The sequence below is a fragment of the Ornithodoros turicata genome, unplaced genomic scaffold (genome assembly GCF_037126465.1).
Source record: "Ornithodoros turicata isolate Travis unplaced genomic scaffold, ASM3712646v1 ctg00001379.1, whole genome shotgun sequence".
NCBI lineage: Eukaryota > Metazoa > Arthropoda > Arachnida > Ixodida > Argasidae > Ornithodoros > Ornithodoros turicata.
In genome coordinates this window covers 22,678-44,277 of record NW_026999577.1, presented here as the reverse complement: position 1 = coordinate 44,277, position 21,600 = coordinate 22,678, and the positions used below count along the sequence as shown (strand labels likewise).

At 46.6% G+C, this 21,600-nt stretch overlaps 1 long non-coding RNA gene across 2 annotated transcripts in view; it reads right to left on the bottom strand.

Annotated features, from left to right (window-relative positions):
• Positions 1-5,932: 5,932 nt before the first annotated feature.
• The window catches only part of LOC135376917 (uncharacterized), a 31,351-nt gene continuing 15,683 nt past the window's right edge, over positions 5,933-21,600 (bottom strand). For both annotated transcript variants that reach the window (XR_010417906.1, XR_010417905.1), the window contains 2 exons: positions 16,731-16,791; positions 5,933-6,103 (listed from right to left, as the gene is read on the bottom strand). This is a non-coding gene — a long non-coding RNA (uncharacterized LOC135376917). The remainder of the gene's footprint in view (positions 6,104-16,730; positions 16,792-21,600) is intronic.

The window sequence follows — 21,600 nt, the reverse complement described above, 5'->3', positions numbered from 1 at the left end:
GCCTGTGCCGATCGTGTGGCGGCCTCGTCGTCCACCTGGCCACCCACGTTCAGGGCGAGCGACACCGCGCCGCCGAGGCTTCCAGGGCGGCACCGTCAGCGGAGCCGGCCCCCCCAGCTGCCCCCCCACCGGCAGCACTGCCGAACCCGGAGGACGCCATCGCAGCTGCAGTGCGGGTGCTACAGGCGTTTCGGCCGGGGCTCCTGTGCCCAGTGGACCGTCCTCCCCTCTCTACCGCCGCCAGCAGCCCGGTGCCCCCCGTCTCCAAGGCCCAGGACCCCCCCCCCCCCCCGAATTTGAGCAGGAGCTCATGGACTTTTTGGGGGAACCCCCCGCGTCGAGGCCTTAGGTGGGGGGGGGGGGTGACGCGGTCGCGAGGATGGGGCGGCCCTTTGTCTGAGGCCCCCAACCTTCTCAGCTGCCCTCCGGGCAGGTTTTCTTCCACTGACCAAGATCGCCGCACGTGCCGTTCTGTCGCTCGGATTGAGGTCAGTGGGAGGTGAGGCGGGAGGGAGCGACGGGGAAAAGGGGACATTCGGGACCGGTGCAGCGCAGGAGGAAGACCTGTTCGAGACGAATAAACGATGTAAGTTGCATTCCAATCTGGTGTCTGAGTCATTCTTGATTGGCGATAGGGAACGTACTCGTTACTTAGACCACAACCCGATGGGGAAGGCTACTTGTAGGAGCGAATCCCACAAGATATCAGACGCAACATCAAACCCTTCGAACAGGTCTATAAATACCGCTAACGTCAGAATATTCAGCTTGAGGTTATTCCGAACTTCCTCAGGTATATCAACAAGGGCAACCCAGTAAACCACGAATATCCCTACGGCATCCCTACAGGGTCGTGAACGTCCTGAATATCTGGGTATCTATGCGATGCACTTTGGATGTTTGAAAGGAAAAACAGCCTGCATTTCCCAGGGATATCCATGGAAGATCCGGTAGATCCGGTAGATACTTTGAGCACTGATTGAACGTCAGAGGAATATCGCAAGGATGTCGCCTGGAGATAGACGGATAAATACGTGATGTTTGACATGTTCTGACAGCAACGTTTTTCTTCTGCTGAGAGCAAACAAAAACTTCTCTGAACCTTACTAGAAATCGGGGAACAAGTAGAATCATTATATATTTCTATGGTTCGCGTGCTCTGTCTGTGCAAAGTATTTATCTGTGCGTAATACTCGTCAAGCAACACAGGAATTCAATCACTTTTGTACAGACCCACTCAGCAGGTAAGCGCATTATAGACAACAGCCTGAATTAAAAACATAATATTAGTTTGGAAGGAATGTCAGAAACGTTATTCGTTATACCTTGACTCTGCAGATACGTGAGGCAATTGCAAAGACACTCCCCCCCCCCCCCTCATCGTAACAAACGTTTTACGCCCAGTACACTTATAATGAATGTGCCCCAACAACTTGTACTTCAGTATATGCTCTGGCTTGCGGCCATTTCGCCAAGAGAGGCCATTGCGAATGCTCTGGTCTCCCTTCAAATCCGCGTTCGCAGTGGAAGGGACAAACAGGGAGCCTGCTTGTTATTTTTTTCCGTTTTTTAGGATGAGGGCATTTTTAACAATAACACCCTAAATAATAACCTTGGGCTATAATACTATAATATACTATAGTATATGTCATGTCTCGATTAACCGGACACCTCGGGAGTCATTTCTTTTCGTCCGGATAACGAATTTCCTGATAACCGAACCAAGCAAACTTCCGCCGAAACCCGAAAAATTTCGGAGACCTCTTTATAACTCCTGGAAAGGAAACAAGGAAAAGATCGTTACTTCAAAAATCCATGTGAAGTGAGCTGCTTGAAATTAGTAGGCACACTTGTGACGGAATTTTGGCCACAGCTACGGCACCCGCTGCATCACCCAGCTGTTCAAAGAAGGGTAATGTCTCAGAATGTTGGTCCCTGGCACGTTTTTTGTCTTTTTGAAAATGCCTTTGGCATAGGCCCAAAGGACTGCGATGCTCTCGGATGGAACGAACACTGACGTTCGTATATGGTTTTCTTGTACCCGGTGGATACAAGGTACTTCTTTCGCTTATTGCCAATCATCTCTTCCGTGTGCCCGCATACACCAAAAAGGAGTGACCTCTGAAGAAAGGGGAGTCAAACAGTACAGAATGACCCGGTGATATGTGACCCTTTCAATAATAATAATAATAATGCGAACACAGCACATGCCATGGACAGAGGACGTTGACATTTTTCCGTATACGCGAATCAGAATGACTTAGGTCCTGGGAGATTGGTTCCCGTACTTGCCGTCCGGATACGGATAACGTATTTCGGATAACCGAGATAAAATCCAATGGTAGCAGGTTCGTTCCCGGTAATATAGTCCGGATAACGAGTTTTCCGGATATCCTAACTCCGGATAAGCCAGACATGACTGTATATAATATACTATACCGATAAAACCACACGCAGCATAAAAACTACTGAATTACGGGGTTTATTATTCTGGGACTGTACAATGTCCACCTCTTATCCACATGTCCATGAAAGACATTGTCTGGAGATTCCTGGGATCAGAAAACAGGGGTATAGTCCAGCTAAAGAAAGAATAGAGACGGTGCTCATCTGCGTCGCCTCTTGGGTATATAGTTGGGTCTCTTTAATAAACCTTTTGCTGAGTCTGAGAATTCGTCCTCCGTCCTTCTTGTTCCGTGTCTCTCGGTCCCCTACCATAAGCATAAAGTCCAGCTCCTATGGATATAGCTCCCTCAGCTCCTCACAGCACACGTGTCAATTTCTGGGCGCACCGGTTCTGAGCACACCGGTTCTGAGGAAGATCAGTTCCTTTTCGGTTAGAGATACAGAAGGTGTGCTAACGCATACATCTTTTCTGCTTCTATTATTTCCCTCGTTAGTTTAGTCTTGTTTCTTGCGATGATATGGCAATCTCGATAGATAGGTTCACATCCAATAGGTTACAATGATACGGCAACCACGCCGCAAGGAGCGCCGCGGAAGTTAGCGCCCGTCCTGTCTATTTCTCCGTTCTTTGTCCGTGTATCTTGCGCTCTCAGTTCAGATGTCTCATTACCAACTAGCCCAATCCTCAACCCTTCTCAAGGTCAACTTTTCGGCTTGATCATATGATCGGATTGCAGTACCTCTCGGGTGGAGCTCGCGTTGACAGCGGTGGCTTGACGTTGGGGAGGTCACGATTATAGCCGAGGTGGTATGAGAAGAAGAAATACTAGATAAAAGCACCTTGCGTGGATTGGGTGATATCGCGTTTGTGTTGCAGTCCCTTCTGCAATGAATGTGGGTCTGTAAACGTTGTGTCAGGTCGTTGCGTATGGCCCGCCCTGTGAAGGAAACCGACCAGCTGCGTGCTTTGGAGTATCTGTCGTGACCGAAACGTGTAGGATTGAGAACATCGCCCAGGATAGAACTTCTGCGACGCCAAAAGTATTATACTGGCACCTCTTCGTATCTATGACAACACCCTACAATGTGTTTGACAGTTTGGGTTTGGTGACAGTCACTACAACATGCGTTGGTCGGTGAGGCAATCTTGCACGATTTCAGTTCATCGAGGGCCAACAGTGTCCGCATCCGATAGATCAAGGTCCGGATGTTTCTGGGACGTTGTTTTAAGATAGTGCACAACTGGTGGTTCTGCAGGAATTTCGTGATCTCTAGCTGTTCTGCTTCTACTAGTTCACTAAAAACAATTTGTCAGTGCGCCTGTTCGCTGGAGTTAGTAATGCTGAACTGGTCCTGCGGCTCGTTGCGAATACCACTTCTAATTTTAATTCTAATAAACCAGCGCACAAGAAAAAATGCTTCGCAAACATAATTTGCTTCCACCCGCGTTGACGCCGGGCGTATCAGAAACCACACTGGATGAAACAACAACTTTATTTTGAGATGATGAATGGCCAGCTTTATCGCCAGGGGCGAAAGAAAATGTCTCTTTCTGCGGAGATTAATAGCACTCAACCTGAAAAGTGCGTCATAGTTGATCCAATATTGGGAAGATCTTGGCAATATGGGCCCCATATTGCCCGCGTACACCCCATATTGACTGAACAGAAAATGGTACGTACCCGTGTTGCACAAATGCCCAAGCAGCATGGCAAGACTGAACGTTGAAGCGTGTGAAATACCCAATTTACTACATCGTTACATCCAACAACTTCCCGCAGATGATACACAGTGTTCAAAACAGTCAACGTACGTGGCAATCCCAATGTAACGTTCGCATGAATTCGACAACTCAACGTTCCACGTCTTGAATTGTCGCCGCCATCTTCCTTCGCGATGCCAATGCCAATCGGTCGAGCCGACTAAGCCAACCGTTGTTTGAGCGAAACACGCGTCCTACAACTAATGCGCATGCGCGACATCCCGAACGGACGTTTCATGGGGCTAAAATGTCGCTGGGTGCTGTAATGATAACGAAATTGCGGCAGGTCAAGTAAAAAACACAATGTTTGATAGGAAGGGATGGCTATTCTGTAAAGTTAGGTGATTTCAAGTTGCTGCAAGCAGTGTAAATTGCTCTGGCGTATGTCCGTCACCGTCACAAAAGTGTTTCGCTGCTTTGTATTCTCGGAGCGGATTGGAAATTGTTAGTGCACAGAATATTGCTTTCCCAATGAAGGCTTCTGAGGGATCGGGGTCGAGGTCGTCGGGGCAGTACTGCTTGCGGTGCTGTTCCAGGAAGATCTTTTCCTGATCTCTGGCATTGGCAGTTCCGTGGGACTGCTTGTGTCCTTCAGCAAGGCGGGCGTAGCACATGTTCTTCGTTTTTTTTGGGCAATGCCGTGTTTCTTTTTTTCTTTCGTTTTTATTCAGTCATGTTAACGTGGATCAATTAGATCCGCAGAAATAAAAGGAAACAAACATCACACAAAAGTAATATCAGTGGTGAATGTTATACAGCATAATGATGTATTATTACACGGACTCCCCGTTGGTGTTATCACAGAAATATTGCCAATATTGGTGCAAAATGGGCTTGCCAATATGGGCAGCCCATATTGGACCAATGTGAAGCCTGGTTGCACTCCCCATATTGGTCCAATATTGGCAGCCCATATTGACCAATATAGGCAATCTTGGCAGCCCACATCGGTCCAATATTGGACCAATATTGGCGTGCTGCTTGGGTGAGCTTCGTGAGACAAGGTGCTAGCCTTTTTTCTTTGCCGGTCGTGCGATTATGCATATTAATGTTGAAATGCCGTTCATAATGAATCTCTATTCTACTGTACTGTGTTCTAACGTAATCACATGTACAAATAAAACGGGAAAGCTGTGCATATATGTCACACGATTCTTTCCGTGTCTTAGAAAAATTCCGTAAGTGGAACCTTCACCCCACCCCCTTAAAAGCTCGGCACCGCCCCAGCAGTGAATTTCTGGGGAAATCACTGCCCGCTACAAAGGGTACAGCCAATAGAGCATCATCATCATCATCGAGAAGGCATTCTTCTTTACGACTGCGGTGGCAAGCGATGACAAACTCCGTCAATGGGTCGATAGGCGTAAAACGGGGCCTTCTCTCTGCCTCCCAGTATGTCACGAGTGACTTGTCTGTAACGTCGCCGAAAGCTTCTCTTGAGGGGGCATTGTGAATTTTGGGGCACATCACGAGGAAATGTTCCATCATCTTTCTTCAACCTTTTGAGAACGGCGTTCAGTGAGTGCCAAACAGGATTGGGAAACTGAACTTTTTTAACAACAGAATGTAGAATTACGCCGACATTTCTGGACACTAGAACACACCTCGTATGATGGTTTTTGTCAGAGTATAGTGCAAAGTTTTCGCATGAAAACACACGCTTGCAATGCCCTTCCGCGTAACATAGTAAAGCATTTTCCTTAAAAATAGTCACGTTCAAATAACTTGGCAGACTATGAGTAATAATCATAGCCTAAGAAATACTGATTTTTCAAAACATATTTTATTTGGGCAGCTGACTCCAAGTGGGAGCCGTGATCAATGCTGACTTCACCACTGTGCTTATCCTGCCTGGCAGTACTTGATGCCGCTAGGTCCACCAGGTTGCTTGTAGCAGCCGGAACAGCTGCGTTGACAGTTAGCCATGGTCGCACACTGTTCGAAAGTAATCGAATTGAAGCATCAGAAAAGTTTATTTCACTGTCACTTTTTCCTTGCCCCTGGCTGGTTTACACAGTGTATACGCTACTTTAGTTTACTTTTGAAGCCTATTTGGTCAATAGGCCATTTGCAAAAGTTCCAGGGAGCGCGCGCCCTGAGTGCGCATGCCGGGAAATGCGGTGGTGGTGGTGGTGATGGTGAAAGGGCTTGCCGTTGTCGGCCTCACGTATGTGGGCAACGTCACGACTGACGCCCTGGGGAAATGTGCGTCCTGGGCCGACTTCTAGGGGAACTGGTCCGACATATGTCTGAAAGCGTCTGAGGAAAACCCAGGAAAAACCCCAGACAGCACAGCCGGCACCGGGATTCGAACCGGGAAATGCGGTGCAAGACGACAGCGACGGTGCATACACCAGTACGACAACGACGACGATCGGAGACGATAGCAAATCGCTCTCGTTTTGCACAGCATTTCCCGGCACGCCCTGCTTCCTCGAACTTTTTTCAAATGGCCTATTTAGGACATTCCAAACACCAGTGTCGTTGCAAAAAAGATCATTCCATATGTGTGATGAGTTGGTTGAGTCCAATGCCATTGCATAATCACAATCTATTTGGAACAGACAGCGTAGATGTTGTGATACTGCAATCGGAAATATCAGCTCCAGCAAGTCACGTACGGCCTACTCCATTGTGAAGAGGGGACTCAGGCGTTAACCGTCGGTTCACATGGGCTGCTTCGTCTGAGAAGCTCGAATAGTTGCTGCGGCAACGGCTCTAGTTGTAAGGAAATAAACTTGTTGCTCTTGGTTATAACTTGGCATCTGAGCGCGTTTTTCTTTTTTTGTTTTTTTAGGTTACAGCTGGTGTCGACGGATCAGAATGGGAAGTGCGGGGAAACAACAATATATTTATTGTCAGATTATGAATGGAGAGTTTCATCGCCAGGACCGGTAGGCTACCCGAAAGCTGATGGGGATGTGAGGAAGGGAACAATGAGCCCCTTCACATAGGGATCGAATCCAGATGGTGTCCAAAAGAGTCAAAACAGTTGTAAGGGTAGGGCGTTGGTTGTTGGATATGGCCGGGGACAAAGCAATTTTGTGAGAGAGAGAGAGAGAGAGAGGGGGGGGGCGAGAGTTCAGTTGATTAAGAGACCCGGGAGTACGGTTCATGAAAGTTGGTAGTGTGGGCAATGAAGAAGAATGTGCTCTAGATCTTCTAGTGCATCACAGTGACAGCATCTGGGACAGTCAACTTGTCTCAAGCGGTAACGCCACTGAGCTGTAAAAGCTAGAGCACTGCACGGGCCCGGGCTTGCTCGAAAGCCCGAGACCGGCCCGGCCCCGCCCGCGAGCCCTGCCGGGCCGGGCTTTGCGTTCTTTATGCGGGCCTAGGCCGGGCTCGGGCTTCAGCCTACCAGGCCCGGGCCTAGTACGGCCTTGACAACGCCGGCCATGGTCGGGCATGTACGCGAACATATTACACGAGACTGGGCTGCAGCATTTTCATGTCACTTTTGTTTTACATTGGGTATGGGATATCATGGCATTCTCATCTGACAACTATCACTTTTTTATATGTGATCATGCTTATTTCGTGTAATGGGTCTGGATTTCACACGTGCACTCACACACATTTGGGGGCGACCGGTGTAGCGCATACGCACACCTAGGTAAATTACTTCTAAAATGTAATTAAATTACATTACTCATTACTCCAGCGAGAATTTAATTAAATTACATTACTCATTACTGGAACTGAAATGTAATCAAATTACATTACAATTACTACGAAAAAGTAATGACATTACAATGTCATTACTTTGCCATTATTGGCATACATGTTCCGAGTTTTGTAGGAGGCACAAGGGACAAAAACACAAAAGTTTACGAAATTTGCCTTCCGCGAAATTCGCGGAAATGTGTGCAAAGAATGTAACAACAGTTAGTTTATACTCTTCTATTTGTCTCTCCTACATGTCAGGCTAGTGTGCCACGTATGACGTATCATCCACAACGTAGAGACGAAGATGACACAAGGTATCACGACAACAGGAAGATTGTAACGAAGAAAGCTTGTCTGCTGTCCAAATTTGAAATCACCGATTGGCATATGATTGCGCTATTTCTTCACCCCAATTACAAAGGAATGAAAATGCTCACTGTCCAGCAGAAGGCAGAAGCAATCGAAAAAGATTCCGAGCTCTCGGAAGCGCTCGGAGGAGACGGGTCTCGTTGCAGTGGTGTAGAACGCAGTGACGACCACCGAGTTAGCAACAGATCAAGATTTGAGGGCCAACTGTCAGAGTTCATGGATGACTCAAACGACGGGGAGGAGAACTGTGAAGAGATTGATGCCTACCAGCAGATAAAAGGAAAAATTGATGACGCCGACTTACTGCAATGGTGGAAAACTCAGGAAACGACGCTTCCTTCTTTAGCAAGGAGGGCTGCGTTCGTACACAGCATACCAGCGTCCAGCGCGCCGAGCGAGAGGGTCGTCTCGATCGCAGGCCACGTCCTCCAGGAAAGGAGGACTTGTCTAAAGCCAGACAAGGTAGATGACGTACTGTTTCTCAACAGTCTGTATGCAAAAAAATAAAAAATCAAAATATATGTTTCCATGTAGTACCCTTCTAGCGCACGTTTCTTTCCACCGAAGACATGACCTTCATTTGCGCGGATAAACCCCGAAACCGCGCGGTTGCGGTTGCGGATATGGATTTGCTTTTGCGGGTGAGGATTCGGGTGCAAACCTCTAAAATTGCGCGGTTGCGGTTGCGGGTGCGGATACTGCAAGCGCGGATGCTGCAAGCCGCGAAGGCTATCCGCGCACACCTCTAACAATACCCATTACTTTTTACGAAAGAATTGAATGTGTTCTGTGTTTGCACTTGGCAGAGAGTTGTGGGCGTGCGAGTTAAACAAATTACAAAGCCTACTATGGACGGCGACGCACTCAATCGGCATGGGGAACGTAAGTTCCCTTCGACGAGACAGTTACCTTAGTTAGGGCAGCCACAAACAAACGTTCTTCAGTTCAACGGTTTGTAGCCTTGGAGAATCATTGTAGAGAGTCATTGTAGACAATCATTGGAGAATCTATCGTGCCGATTGAGTGCGTCACCGTTCATAGTAGACTTTGTAATTTGTTTAACTCGCACGCCCACAACTCTCTGCCAAGTGCAAACACAGAACACATTCAATTCTTTCGTAAAAAGTAATGGGTATTGTTAGAGGTGTGCGCGGATAGCCTTCGCGGCTTGCAGCATCCGCGCTTGCAGTATCCGCACCCGCAACCGCAACCGCTTAATTTTAGAGGTTTGCACCCGAATCCTCATCCGCAAAAGCAAATCCATATCCGCAACCGCAACCGCGCGGTTTCGGGGTTTATCCGCGCAAATGAAGGTCATGTCTTCGGTGGAAAGCAACGTGCGCTAGAAGGGTACTACATGGAAACATATATTTTTTTTTATTTTTTTGCATACAGACTGTTGAGAAACAGTACGTCATCTACCTTGTCTGGCTTTAGACAAGTCCTCCTTTCCTGGAGGACGTGGCCTGCGATCGAGAAGACCCTCTCGCTTGGCGCGCTGGACGCTGGTACGCTGTGTACGAACGCAGCCGTCCTTGCTAAAGAAGAAAGCGTCGTTTCCTGAGTTTTCCACCATTGCAGTAAGTCGGCGTCATCAATTTTTCCTTTTATCTGCTGGTAGGCATCAATCTCTTCACAATTCTCCTCCCCGTCGTTTGAGTCATCCATGAACTCTGACAGTTGGCCCTCAAATCTTGATCTGTTGCTAACTCGGTGGTCGTCACTGCGTTCTACACCACTGCAACGAGCCCGGTCTCCTCCGAGCGCTTCCGAGAGCACGCAAGCTTTTTCGATTGCTTCTGCCTTCTGCTGGACAGTGAGCATCTTCATTCCGTTGTAATTGGGGTGAAAAAATAGCGCAATCATATGCCAATCGGTGATTTCAAACTTGGACAGCAGACAAGCTTTTCCGTGTGCCTTCAAAACCGATTCCCATTTCGTTTCACCACTAAGATGGCAGAGATGATCCGTTTCACCACCAAGGATGTTCTTCAGCTTGAAGTACCAAAGCACAGCAAGGAAGAGAGTTGGGTAGCTCGAGCCCTCAATGCCATCTGAAGCTTGTTTGAACGGTTCCAAAAATCTTATCGTTGCACGGAGAACTCTGCAGTCAATTGCATCAATGTAGTGGCTGTTTCCTGTAGTCCGCAAAACTGAATCGACGGAATCCCATTGGGAGTTGATTGTTTGTAGCATACGCAACTTGCTGTTCCACCTGGTGCTGACGTCCCCCTTCAAAGACTTCGGGAGAAGGTACTGCTGTCCCGACCACTTGAAGTAAGTAGTCATCTCCCGACAAGCGGCAATAACAGCGCTAACCTCAGACATCTCAGCTGCGGTCTGCTTCAGTGCAGTCTCAACAACCATGTGGAGAACATGGGTGGAACAGTGCAAGTGATCGTATTGTTTGAGGGCGGCAATAACATTTGCTCCTCGATCACTTAGGAAAACAATTCTGTCCGAAACCGGGTGTAGGCCATAATTTCCAAGAATATCTAAGAGGGAGGTCTTAATGTTCTCAGCCGTCTTCTTATCAAATTCGAACGGCGCGACGCAGAGAACGCGGCTTTGTAAGCCCCATTCAAAAGTGAAATGCATTATAAGTACGACCTTCTTCTTTTTTTTTGAAGGCATCGGTCCAAATGTCAAGGGTGACACCTCCACCGCTGTTGCTGAATATTTCACGCAGCTCAGACTTCAAAGGGAGTCGCTCCTGAGCCGCGATTTCTTTGATAGAACGAGCAACCGTGGTGCGATGTGGCATCGCTTGTTCTACATCCACCGAGCCGTATTTCGCTCGCACATCTACTGGGTACTGTGATAATGTAAGAAATCCATTGCCCAAGATCACAATAAAAGGTCTGACATCTTCGGCTACAAAGCGCACTACTCGTTTCAATATCTCGTCACAGGTTGCACCAGGAAGCGTGTTTGATATTCTCTTCGGCGTAAGGTATTTCCTTATACCCTCTTTCTGGCCACGGCACACATGCTTCAGAAAGTACGATGTTCCAACCTTACATCCCACAAATCTGCGAACAGACTTACAGCTTGAACAAGCGACCACATTTGGAATCCTCGTCCCATTCTAGTCGACTACATGGCAAAACAGCTTCCACATGGGCGATTTGAGGTCAGTTTCTGGTACAAGAGTGTAGGTTCCACGTTGAAGCTCAGCTTCGATGTCTTCCGGTGCAGTTTTCTGCGACATGGCGTTGATGGAACCTGCTGTCATACGTTGTAAAGAATGTGAAACTATCAGGAACGCGCGTTTACATCACTGCGAGGTCCCTGTGCGAGATGCGGAAGCGGCGCCACCTAGGACACGTCTCCTGAAGCGCCTGCGGGTATGCGGATATCCGCCCCATCCGCACCGCTAGCGCTGTTCTGCCCGCGTTTTATCCGCGCAGGTTTCCGTCCCATAGGTTTTTATCCGCAAAACAAGGTTTCGCGCGGATATCCGCACGCATACGCGGGTATAACCGTATCCGCGCACACCTCTAAGTATCTTCATTAAAATGACTGCCAAAATGTAATTAAATTACAATAGAAATTATATAATGTAAAAAGTAATGCGTTACATTACAAACTACCAGGAAACATAATTCATTACAGTAATTACACTACTACCCAGGTATGGTGTGGCGGGCGCGCTGAGATGTTTGCCGACAAGACGAAGGGATGAAAGATGTAAGAGTGAAAGGAGGATGAGTGAGAGAGAGTGGCTGGTTTGTCCCTTCAGATGACGCACCCTGGAAGTCGCTGAGAAGGCGTGTTAGCTTAGTTCCATTGGTAGAGCCCTGGACCGGCAATCCAGAAGATGTGGGTTCGAGTCCTACAGCTGGCTAACCTTTTCAGTGACTTTCATCTTTTATCGTTAATTCCTTAGGCAAATTGAGGCTTTGTATGTATTTGTCCCTTCTATGTTGTTCCAGCCTCACAACATCAGTTCTTTCATGTTCATCAGTTGCCGCCTGCTTCGATCCTGTCGTATGAATGTGTGTGTCTGAGTGAGCAAAAATGTAGGAGTGAAAGGAGGATGAGTGAGAGAGAGTGGCTGGATTGTCCCTTCAGATGACGCACCCTGGAAGTCGCTCAGAAGGCGTGTTAGCTTCGCTCAATTGGTAGAGCCCTCGACCGGCAATCCAGAAGATGTGGGTTCGAGTCCTACACTGGCTAACCTTTTCAGTGACTTTCATCTTTCATCGTTAACTTCTTAGGCAAATTGAGGCTTTGTATGTATTTGTCCCTTGTATGTTGTTCCAGCCTCAGAACATCAGTTCTTCCATGTTCATCAGTTGCCGCCTGCGTCGATCCCGTCGTATGAATGTGTGTGTGAGTGAGCAAAAACGTAAGAGTGAAAGAAGGATGAGTGAGAGAGAGTGGCTGGTTTGTCCCTTCAGATGACGTACCCTGGAAGTCGCTGAGAGGGCGTGTTAGCTTAGTTCCATTGGTAAAGCCCTCAACCGGCAATCCAGAAGATGTGGGTTCGAGTCATACAGCTGGCTAACCTTTTCAGTGACTTTCATCTTTCATCGTTAATTTCTTAGGCAAATTGAGACTTTGTATGTATTTGTCCCTTCTATGTTGTTCCAGCCTCAGAACATCAGTTCTTCCATGTTCATCAGTTGCCGCCTGCGTCGATCCCGTCGTTTGAATGTGTGTGTGAGTGAGCAAAATGTAAGAGTGAAAGGAGGATGAATGAGAGAGAGTGGCTGGTTTGTCCCTTCAGATGATGCACCCTGGAAGTCGCTGAGAAGGCGTGTTAGCTTAGCTTCATTGGTAGAGCCCTGGACCGGCAACCCAGAAGATGTGGGTTCGAGTCCTACAGCTGGCTAACCTTTTCTGTGACTTTCATCTTTCATCGTTAATTTCTTAGGCAAATTGAAGCTTTGTATGTATTTGTCCCTTCTATGTTGTTCCAGCCTCAGAACATCAGTTCTTTCATGTTCATCAGTTGCCGCCTGCGTCGATCCCGTCGTTTGAATGTGTGTGTGAGTGAGCAAAAATGTAAGAGTGAAAGGAGGATGAGTGAGAGAGAGTGGCTGGTTTGTCCCTTCAGATGACACACCCTGGAAGTCGCTGAGAAGGCGTGTTAGCTTCGCTCAATTGGTAGAGCCTTGGACCGGCAATCCAGAAGATGTGGGTTCGAGTCCTACAGCTGGCTAACCTTTTCAGTGACTTTCATTTTTCATCATTAATTTCTTAGGCAAATTGAGGATTTGTATGTATTTGTCCCTTCTATGTTGTTCCAGCCTCAGAACATCAGTTCTTCCATGTTCATCAGTTGCCGCCTGCGTCGATCCCGTCGTATGAATGTGTGTGTGAGTGAGCAAAAATGTAAGAGTGAAAGGAGGATGAGTGAGAGAGAGTGGCTGGTTTGTCCCTTCAGATGACGCACCCTGGAAGTCGCTGAGAAGGCGTGTTAGCTTAGCTCAAATGGTAGAACCCTGGACCGGTAATCCAGAAGATGTGGGTTCAAGTCCTACAGCTGGCTAGCCTTTTCAGTGACTTTCATCTTTCATCGGTAATTTTTTACGTTCTCCTCACCCTTCATTCTCACCCACTTGAACCCTTATATGTTTGTGCTGTTAAGTAAACTTTCAGCTGTGTTTGAGACCTTGTCTGTGTTTGTCGTTTTTTTGTCCCCTAGTCTCGGGTTTTTAAGTTATGGATCTATACCACCAGCTCGTTCGCTACCTCTCTATCCTCTGGTTCTTAGGCAAATTGAGGCTTTGTGTGTATTTGTCCCTTCTATGTTGTTCCAGCCTCAGAACATCAGTTCTTTCATGTTCAAGACGAAAAGAGTTGTGCGATTTGAGCAACAGAAGGAGCGTCCTTCGCTTCACGAAAACCAGAGAGGAGCATTCGCGTACTACGTCTGCACACGACACCGCTTTCTACGTGAAGCAGAGTGAGACGCTGATCAAGGCGGTAACCACCCATCCAAGCAAGCACCAAGTGCAGAGCGGCATGCATGCAGAGTAATAGCCGCTCCGTTCGAGTTTACCTCATCACTCTCTACCAACTGGCTGCGTGCTTTTCCTCGCTGCGCTGTGCTCTTTAGTAAATCTAAATACGCATCCGGTCCTCGAGAACACATAGAGCAGAGTCGGGCTGGGACCGGACCTGACGACTACGATACGGCTACGATATCAGATGAGCGAAAGGAACAGATGTTCTCATTGAGACAACTTCGTAGCTTTTATAATTAACAAGTGAATTATTGAAAATTAATTAAGATATTGTCTATTAAAAAGTGATATATATATATATATATACTTTACTGGCTTCGCACTGGGCTTTCAGAGGTGAGTCACTCACCCTGACGGGAGGACATCATGTTCTACGTGACCTTCCGACGCCACTCGCTCAAACGTCGCCCACCTACGCATTGCTGATGAAGGCCCAATAAGGCCGAAACAGCTGTCCAATGCTGGTGTGGCGACGTTTGGGACTTATAAACATATGTTCAACGTGCAGCCAAAGGGCGTATGCTATTTTTCTTCATTTAATACTTTACTGGCTTCGCACTGGGCTTTCAGAGGTGAGTCACTCACCCTGACGGGAGGACATCACGTTCCACGTGACCTTCCGACGCCACTCGCTCAAACGTCGCCCACCTACGCATTGCTGATGAAGGCCCAATAAGGCCAAAACAGCTGTCCAATGCTGGTGTGGCGACGTTTGGGACTTATAAACATATGTTCAACGTGCAGCCAAAGGGCGTATGCTATTTTTCTTCATTTAATACTTTACTGGCTTCGCACTGGGCTTTCAGAGGTGAGTCACTCACCCTGACGGGAGGACATCACGTTCCACGTGACCTTCCGACGCCACTCGCTCAAACGTCGCCCACCTACGCATTGCTGATGAAGGCCCAATAAGGCCAAAACAGCTGTCCAATGCTGGTGTGGCGACGTTTGGAACTTATAAACATATGTTCAACGTGCAGCCAAAGGGCGTATGCTATTTTTCTTCATTTAATACTTTACTGGCTTCGCACTGGGCTTTCAGAGGTGAGTCACTCACCCTGACGGGAGGACATCACGTTCCACGTGACCTTCCGACGCCACTCGCTCAAACGTCGCCCACCTACGCATTGCTGATGAAGGCCGAAACAGCTGTCCAATGCTGGTGTGGCGACGTTTGGGACTTATAAACATATGTTCAACGTGCAGCCAAAGAGCGTATGCTATTTTTCTTCGTCTAATACTTTACTGGCTTCGCACTGGGCTTTCAGAGGTGAGTCACTCACCCTGATGGGAGGACATCACGTTCCACGTGACCTTCCGACGCCACTCGCTCAAACGTCGCCCACCTACGCATTGCTGATGAAGGCCCAATAAGGCCGAAACAGCTGTCCAATGCTGGTGTGGCGACGTTTGGGACATATATATATGTTTGGATATATATATATATATATACAGGGTGTCCCAGAAAACGTGTCATTGAATTATAATAAAAAACTACGCCACCTAGAATCATGCGGTCAACAGCATTTGTTCTTATTAGGTTTTTGCCACCTCCTAATATGAATGACATGTACTCCACGTTTAATTATGTAAATATTTGCGAACTGAACTCGGAAATTTGCCAAGTAAAGGTCACTTTTTTACCCCACCAATATGAAGAGCGTGCCGAATTCACTCAAATTCATGATAATTCACAGTGATATTCACGAGCTATCCCATCGGAAAAAATAGCTGAATATCATGGTTTTCGGAGCACCGGACCATAGCGCGCGATGACTTTTTGAGCGCAATCGCTCTCAGTGCGACGAAAGGAGGTTCCGAAGCCAGCCCCCAAAGTGATAGTAGAAAAAGTAACAGTTCCTGAAATTGGGAGAGGGAAAGCATTATCCCAGCGAAGGTCGGACGTGATAAGCCGTGCCTGTTTTATCTCTTTTTGCTGTGCCGGGGAGGGCTGGTTTTTCCAACCTCCTTTCGTCGGACTGACAAAGATTGCGCTGAAAAATTCATCGTGCGCTATTCTGTGCAACCTCTGTAGAGCATGATGTTCGGCTATTTTTTCCGATGGGATAGCTCCCGAATATCCCTGTCAATTATCATGAAAGAAAGTTCTTCGACTGGTGCACCCGTTGGCGAATTATTCAGCCCGGGGATTTAACTGAGACACCCGGTATCCGTTTTACATATATCCAGAACCGCCAATAGCGGATGTCGAAATGTAGATGCATCACAGAAAAAAAGAAAGAAAGAAACAGGAACACTCGTACATCGAGAAGCAGTACGTGTTTCATAACAGAACAGAGTGGACCATTTGGTATGTCATTCTCGGAAACCGATGGAGCTACAGCAGGCGCACACAGAAACACGGAGGACACTGCACTGGAGCGGTGTCGTACCTCACATGTTTTGGTCCTCGTCTGCCGTAGCTTCCGTCTGTTCCTAAGAAAGTACCTCTTGTTCGTGGAAAGGAATAACTATTGGTGTGCCATCCATCACACAACACGATACATCAGATGCAGCAACACGTCACGAAAGAGAAGGGGTATACGTACGGGAACATTTTGACAAGCCCTGATGTTGGGCTTGCCCTTGCCCTTCTTCGCCGCGCCCACACTGCAGAAAGAGAAAGAGAGAGAAAGTGATTTTGTGTTTATATTTGCACCGCAGGAAATCAAAAAGCGAGTAGGTAGTCACGGAATTCTGACCAGGAAATACTGGTTCGTGTTCTATTGTGGCGGGCTCCGAACTTGAGCCTCTTTTTTTTTTAATTCCGTGTCAGCGCCGCGAAGCAACCCTGGCTATGAGCGGCGTACAGACGTGGACAGATGAAGAGAGGACAGCAGGAAGGAATGGGAGACAAGGTTTAGTATGCGTCCTGAGCCGACTTCAGTGGGAACTGTACCGACATTCGTCTGGAAAGTATTCGGAAAAAACAGGGAGAACGCAAGACAACACAGCCGGTGCGAGAATTCGAACCCGTGTCACCTCCCAATATTGGCCTGGTTTTGCGACCATCTTAGCCACTATGCCACGAGAGCTGTTTCCTTTTTTTTTTTTTTGCTTTAATCAGGACCCTTTGAGTTAAAGGAACTCTGACCAGAAGCTGTGGGAGCTCTTTCGTACTTGCAGTCGATATAGCACCCAACAAGGACTCACCATGCGAAAATTCATGCATTAAAACCCGGAGGTTTCTCTAAACTCGAATTTTAAACATTCGACTTCATCCGAGTGCAGCACGCCTAGCGTCAAACCGAGAAAACATACGTTTATATAGAATATCTACCCCGGCCCACCATCAAGATGACGTCAACACGGGGACCACTCGCAACACCCACAATTGGCTCAAACGCGTCACGCGGTCACGCAATACCTGTCAATTTCCTTCATGAAATGGCATTTCTACGTAAATATGTTTTTATTACAGAGCCTCATAAAGAAAAATATACCCTGCATTTATCACCTGCAACAGTTTCTACGATTTTCTTTTCAATCTGTACACGCGTTTTATATATGCTTCCGTATCCGGTCAGCTGTAATGGATGCCGTATGCCGAGCTTGCGAACTGCGAACTTGTGTGACTCCCGGTTCATCCTCTTTGTTCGGGTCATTGGGTTGGTGTTGGAGTTGGTCGCCATATTCTGAACGTTTCACCTATCGTTGCGGTGTACTGTTCTTGATCTGCTGCGAAGCGACGAACCGCAACGGCAGTCACTCGCCTCAGCGAAATTCTGTCAGCTGCATCTCAAAGGAGTATGGGGACCTGATGATACCTTCAACTAAAGAAACTAAGTGTGCTCTCGTGTGGTCCTGATGATGATGATGTTCTGGTGCCCTTTCCCTTTATATCGGGTGGACAACGCTGGGACGGAAAAGTAATTTCAACAAGGTTAGCAGATTTATTTTTCAGTTCCAAGTCTACGTACTGAAAACCATGCAAGTGCAGTCGATCATTCTCGTAGCTGTTGTGCAACGCGTATGCTTTCTTACGTATCCCACAGAACCTTCCACTTTTTCAACCAAGTTATCTTTATGAGATCCTTCTGATCCTTCTGGCTTCTTACTAGGCTATGCCGCTCCGAAGCATTGAGATGGGGAAGCGTCGTAGTAGCTGCACCTCCGCTTTCGAAAGATGAAACAGTCTTTCCACACTGTGCCTACTGGCTTTGTATAGAGTCTGGAAAATCCGACAGACATGGACTGCCTTTTTCAAGAAAGTTTGAAATGTAAGTATGTGTATATTGGTTTCACATATCCACCACATATTGAGCGTGTGCATGATTGTACTTTATATCCTACAGTGTATCAGCGTACATTATTATTCAACACGTAGTGTGGCAAACTCGACATCAGTCACACAAAGGCAACAATTGCCTTTTCTTCAATTGCTTATTTTTATCATATCATGTTTTTGTCTATATCTCAATTTACCAACCAACAAAGTATATTATTTTAATATAATCGTCTGATATTTAACAAGTCACAGTTTTACCATGGTTTTGGCGCACTATAGCCCGAGTTGCTTATGCGCCATTAAATTGAATCATCATCATCTTCAACTGCCATTATTCAATTGAAGTGCCAGGTGGATAGAATGATATGGCGAGATATATTTTTTGCTGTCATCCTGGAATTGCTCATTTCAGAAGAATAGCCACCGTGAAGTTTGTTTTCGTTTTCGGAAACATTAAGAGGACTAAAACCAAACACTTTTCTTTCAGAACATCCTTTATGCACCTGCATTTCAATTCCCATCCGTATTACAAGAATGACAGACCACTCAACAGAGATGAACGTCTGAAAGTGAAAGAGCTGGAACGAAGATACGTTAATCTGTGTGAAAGGTGTTTAGTATGTGTGTGAGTCGAGGACATAGGTCTCAAGCTAATTCCTGTCTCCAGCTCCACTTTTTAGGGTTCCCTGTCAACTAATGGAGCACATCATGTACAACTACGTTGTCAACCAGGTTGAGTCTGTCGATTTCTTTTTTTCGAGCATGGCTTTAGAAAAGGGTATTCAGGCAAAACTAACGTAGTGGAATTCGTTCACAGCATTTTGAACTGTCTTGATTTCGGGGTACACGTAGATGTAGTATTTTGTATTTTATTTATTTATTTATTAATGTAAATACCTCAAAGAGCCCTTAGGGCGATACAAGAGGGGGATACGTACAATATATGCAACATTAGTACATGAAACAGCACAAACACTGCACAAAATAGTTAAGGTAATAACAAAATTCACACACATACAAGACATGAGATAATGCTTCCCCACTAAATGTGTAGATATGATGCCAAGTTTCTACGGAAAGTTTGGTGGTTTAGCGAGGTGACTAGGGACTGAGTAAGGTCATTCCAATCGGCAATCGTATGTGGAAAAAAAGAATACAAAAAGTGTGACAAGAGATTGGTTCTACCTTACACGGGTGGTCTAATCGGCCTGAGATGTAAGGTGCGGCTGTGATGAAAGATGGTCGTATAGATGGGCTGGAATAAAATTTGTGATAAAGGGAAAGACGGAAGACACTTCTGCGAGTGAGTCATGAGAGGCGGAAGGTCCAGAGAAGACTTAAGTGATGAGATGCTAGAAGGATAGGAATAGTCTGAAAGGATGAAACGAGTGGCGCGGTTTTGAACTGACTCGAGAAGGCTGATGAGGTTAGCATGGTGCGGATCCCAGACGCTTGACGCATATTCAAGCCTCGGCCTAACTAGTGTTAGGTAGGCCCAGCGCCTGACATTGGAGGGTGCGCAACGAAGGTTACGGCGTATGTAGCAGAGTTTCTGATTGCAGCGTATGAGCCGAGCGATTTTGTAAGGGCTTTTGACACTGTGCTGCATGCTCGAGTGTTGGCCAAAGTAGCCTAATTAAAATTTGATCCTGCTAACTGGATATGCAGTTTCTCAACTAACCGTAACCGTTGCGACAACTCGTGAGGAGAACCTATCATATCGCCACCATGCAGCATTTGTTATGTTACAATCGCTTCACATTTTAATCTAGTCAAAAGCAAGGCCTTTTGGTGATCGGTCTTGTATGATTACATGCCCCTCCGTTATGTAACACTACACTGGGTTCTTCAACCTATGAGAGATAAATAAATATATTTCCAAGTACATTGTTTACAAGGCTCGTTATTCCATTTCGCCACGCTACCACAAGGAATTGTTAGAGTAGTGGCCCAGGGTATGAAGCTCGCCACTAATCATCATTCAAACAAAGTTCATAATGTAAAATCCTTTACTGAGAACACCAGCTTAACACAGCAAACACAGCAATTAACAATAGAGTAAACGTTTCATTGCCTATCCAGTGGCATCATCCCTACAGAGAACAATCAAACAGAGAACAATAAAAAACAACATCAAAGGAGTCAAATCGGTGGTGCGCATTCCTTTCATCCAACGTATTTCATACGCTATTTGAAGGGCACTGTGCCCATCAGGCATTTTGATTGTGCATATCAAGTTGAGTGCATAGAATGTGATGCAACCTACATTGGCGAGATAGACAAAAGACGCGGGACAAGACTAACAGAGCACACAAGGGACGTTGCCAGGGCTACTAGTGCTTAGCTTAACTAACCAAGACCGAATTAATCTACCATTGCTGTCCTAAGGGACATATATTTTGATGGTGCAGTAACCTTTACACATGACTAGCGATGGGGCCCTAGAAAGTTCTTATAATCCTGCTTTATCAGGCGTGATGCTTCAGCCTGTAATACAAGCCGTGTCCCCCTATCGGATGTGTATGATGCCCTCTTAGATAGGCTGATGTGCTCGTCTTTGGCCTTTGTTGTACTGATGATGCCACCCGGATAGGCGCCAAAACGTTTACGCTCTGTTTTTAAGCGTACAATCGCTACATTATGAGGTCGTCACCTGGCTTTTGGAATATATTTGCAAATAAAGTTGTTGTTTTACAAAGCTCAATACATTGCAGAAATCATTCTCATTGCCTATCATTTTGGGGATGCCATTCTTGCAGTCACATGAAGCACTGAAGGGCCAATTTAAAAAGTAAAGGCAGTCTGATTTATGTTCTTGCCGACATGGCACAGCGTATGTACGAGGTAGCTCCATTTCAGAAGCCTGAGAACACTCAACGCAATTAGTGTGCTAGCATCAGATATGGTGTACAGCATTACATATTTGCTTTTGCTAGGGCAACTAAGAAGGGTGGATAGAAAGGCAGTTACAACCTGTTTCCACAAAAGACACTCAGATTCATTAGCAATTTCCTCCAAGAGAGCCAAGGCTTTTTCTAGATTACTAGAACATGGGTACCTGGTTATAAATAACAAGAATTCATCTACCAGAGGTCAGTGTTTCACACACCCTGCTTTCTATCAACACTATTAAAAGGTGTGACCCTAAACCTGCACAAAATTCCCGGAGAGTCTTTACTGGACACTGTTGC